Source organism: Octodon degus, unplaced genomic scaffold (assembly GCF_000260255.1).
Source record: "Octodon degus isolate 3935 unplaced genomic scaffold, OctDeg1.0 scaffold00009, whole genome shotgun sequence".
Lineage (NCBI taxonomy): Eukaryota > Metazoa > Chordata > Mammalia > Rodentia > Octodontidae > Octodon > Octodon degus.
This window is the reverse complement of record NW_004524585.1, coordinates 17487609-17491679: the sequence shown is the minus strand read 5'-3', so window position 1 is coordinate 17491679 and position 4071 is coordinate 17487609. Positions and strand designations below refer to the sequence as shown.

The 4071-nt window shown below is 41.2% G+C and overlaps 1 pseudogene; it reads left to right on the top strand.

Moving 5' to 3' along the window:
• Positions 1-1417, top strand: part of LOC101573656 — a 46839-nt pseudogene extending 45422 nt beyond the window's left edge.
• Positions 1418-4071: the final 2654 nt, after the last annotated feature.

Sequence of the window (4071 nt, the reverse complement as noted above, 5' to 3'; positions counted from 1 at the left end):
AGGGATATTGTGGTTCAGATAGTAGATACTTAAAACCTGCTCCTGTTTCCAGGATCTGGAATGTTATGTGAAAGAGATAGACACCAATAAAGAGAACGTTCTCCTAATTAACAAGTCGGACCTCCTGATTGCGGAGCAATACATTTTCCTAGGTTGCATACTTTGAAAAAGGTGTGCAGCTTATTTTCTGGTTAGCTGTGGCTGGAAGCACCCAGCCGAATGGGGATTTTAAGGAGCCAGGGAACAGCGTCTCTGGAGAACCCAGCACAGCAGAGTCTACAGACTCTGGCTCCAGGGATGACACAGCTCCATCTGGCGAACCAGGCCTTCCTTCTCGCAGCACAGTTAGGCCACTAGCGAGGATGACAGCGAGCAAAAGGACTGCCCAGAGGAGAAGAAGGAGGAGGACTGGCATACATGCTCAGAGGAGGGTAGTGACGCCGAGGAGGAGGCATGCAGCCCGGGCTGCAGGGAGAGTCCTGCAGGCCCAGGGGCTGCAGGGCGGAAACCCCACACAGGAGTTGGCCTCACGACCTCAGCCACCTGGTGTCCAGGTGGGAGCTGCTGGAGCTCTTCAAACAGCTGCACAGGCAAGAGGGTGAAGGCAGGGGAGCTCACCGTGGGCCTGATGGGCTACCCTATCGCTGGTAAGAGTTCCACCATCAAAACCTTCCAAAGCAACAAGAAAGTTCCTGTGTCTGCCACGCCAGGCCACACCAACCATTTCCAGACCCTGTACCTTCAGTCTGGCCTCTGCCTGTGCGACTGCTCTGGCCTGGTGATGCCGTTCTTTGTGTCTAAGGTGGAGATGATCTGCAGTGGAATTCTTTCTATCAAGCAGATGCGAGACCATGTTCCTCCTGTGTCAGTTGTTTGCCAGAACGTTCTCGAGTGAGTGGTAGCCACCCAAGGCATCCCAAAGCCCAGGGAAGACGAATATCCTCACCGGCCTCCAACCTCAGAAGAATTGTTGACGGCATATGGATCCATGCGAGGATTCATGGCAGCACACAGCTGGCCAGATGAACCTTTCTCAGGACGCTACATCCTGAAAGACTACATTAGAGGCAAACTGCTGCACTGCCACCCTCCTCCGGGAATGGACCCTCTGACATTTCAGTATCAGCAGCAGCAAACACTGGAGGACAAAGTGATCAGTGCTGAAATAATGCAACCAAGCAGAAACAAAAAAGAGAAACAGATCGAAAATATAGTTGACAAAATATTCTTCCATCAAGAGAACGTGAGGGCACTGAACAAAGGAGTCCAGGCTGTAATGGGCTACCAGCCTGACACTGGCCCAGGGACCACAGTCACTGTGAGCTCCAAGAATGTGGCAGGGAAGCCCTGGAAAAAACATGGCAATAGGAACCAGGAGAAGAAGAGCTGCAGGCTCTACAAGTACCTAGACATGTGATCCCAGCTGGGTGAGAAAGAGGGCACCTGTGTGGCACAGGTACAGTAGCAACACTCAGGCTGTGGACACGTCCAGGATGGGCACCCACCAGCATACTTTTTGGGAGCACAGCCATATCCACAAGCTTGGTGCCAAGATTGGGCTGCATGGACACTGGCTTTGACCACAGTAGTCAGGGTGCAGCTCCTGTGGAGGGTAGAGCTCAGGATGAGGCCAAATGATGTGATCTGTGCAGATGCACACGTGCACAGGAATTCGTGAATCAGGAGAGTTTGAAGAGATTAAAATTAAATTGCTTCTGAAAAAACATGAACATTAAAACAGAAATACTAAATCTACTAGAAGAGATAGTAGGTAGATTCTTTGAAGACATAGGGATAGGCAGAAAGTTCATGAACAAAAGCCAAATCTCACAGGAAATAATTCAAAGAATTAACAACTGGGATATTATCTTATTAAAAAGTTTTTGCATATCAAAAAAGATCACCAACAGAGTGAAAAGAAAACCAACAAATTGGGAAAAAATCTTGACCAACAATCACTCATACATAGCACTTCTATCTAGATTATATAAAGAACTAAAAAAAAATCAGGTCCCCAAATTCAAAGACCCAATCTAAAAATGGGCATCTGAGATGAATGCACATTTCTCAGAGGAAAAAATCCAAATGGCAAATAAATACATGAAAAACTGTTCAACATCACTGGACATTTGAGAAATGTAACTTGAAACAATACTGAGGTTCTGTCTCACCCAGAAAGAATGGCTAACATCAAAAAATGAACCAATAACAAATGCTGGAGAGGCTATGGTTAAAGAAATGAATCCTTGTCTACTGTTTGTAGGAGTGTAAACTGGTACAACCTCTGTAGAAATCAGTGTGGAGACTCCTCAGAAAACTAGAATTACAAATCCCATTCAACCCAGCTATTGGCCTTCTGGTAATTTTCCATGAGAATTGAAAATATCATGCCATGGTGATATAAGTGCACCCATTTTTATTAGCAGCACAATCTGTCATAGCTAAATCTTGAAAACAACCCATGCACCCATCAACCAAAAATGAATAAAAAAAAAAGATGTGTTATTTTTGTACAATGGATCATTACTCAGCTATAAAGTAAAATAAACTTGAGGCCTTTGTAGGTAAGTAGGTACAAATAGAGGCTATACTTATAAGTAAAATAAATCAGACCCATATTATAAACATCACATTGTTTCCCTAGTATAAGAACCTGAAAGAGTAAGTAAACTCTGAAAGGTACAATAGATATAGTAAAATGGAAAGATACTGAGCAAAAAGAATAAACAATTGGGATGAAGAAAAGGAAAAAATCACATATGTATATACACAAGATAGGGAAGACAATGGTACTACAATTTCTATTGTTTTGGGGATTTCTTGTTTGTTTGTTTGTTTGTTTGTTTGTTTGTTTGTTTTTGTGGTACTGGGGATCTAACTCAGGAACCTGTGTTTGCCAGGCAAGTGCTTATTCTACTGAGCTATCTCCTTAGCCCCTCTATTATTTTTTGAAGGTAGAATTTAGTTCTTAAAATTTTTACTTTGACCAATTTCACATGCTTATGCCTGGTAATCTGAGCAACTACACTGAGGGCAACAGTGTGCAAAGTAACAACCATTGTTGAACACCTATCATCTTCTTTTTAAATTGTCTCATTCCTAGTGTGTTATCCATGATGTTTCTATTTTCTTTAAAATAAAAAGGACTTCTACTATAAAAAGAACAGCAGAAAATAAAAAGCTATCCCTTGTTCATGTTGAAAATGGCCATACTTCCAAAGTTGTTATACAGATTCAATGCAATCAAGATCAAAATATCTGTAACATATTCTATAGAATTACAGAAAATCATCATAAAATTCATTTGGAACCAGAAGAGAGCTAGAATAACTAATACAATTCTAGGCAAAAAAGAAAAGAAAAGGAAGACAAGGCAGGGGTATCACAATCCCTGACTTGCAATTGCACTACAGAGCTACTGTGATTAAAACAATAACAACAACCAGCAGCAACAACAACTTGATACTATTGAAAAAGTACAAATATGTAAATCAGACCTGAGAATCAATAGAACAGATTAGAAGATGCAGGCACAATTCCAAATACACTGAACAACTGTATCTTTGACAATGGAGCCAAATACATTCAGTGAAGAAAGATGGTGTGTTTAATAAATGGTGCTTGAAACACTGACTTCCATCATGCCAGTGATTAAAACTAGACCCAGATAATTCACTATGTACTGAATGAAAATTGAGATGGAGCAAAGATCTAAATATTAAAACAGAAATGCTAAATGTTCTGTGAGAAGCAATAGAACGATTGAAGACAGTGCTATAGGCAAGGACTATAAATAAAACACTGACCGCACAGGAACTATCACAAAAAAATCAACAACTGGGATGTCATCTTATTATAAAGCTTGTGCACAGCAAAATAAACTCCCAATAGTATGAAGGGGTGACCTACAGGGTGTGAAAAATATTTTGGCAGCTGTTCCTTTGACAAAGGAGTACTATCTAGAATATATAAAGAACTCAAAAAAATCAGTTCTCTCAAATTTAAAGATCTCTCCAATCCAAAAGTGGATATCTGAAATGAATAGACACTTCTCAGATGAAGAAATAGAAA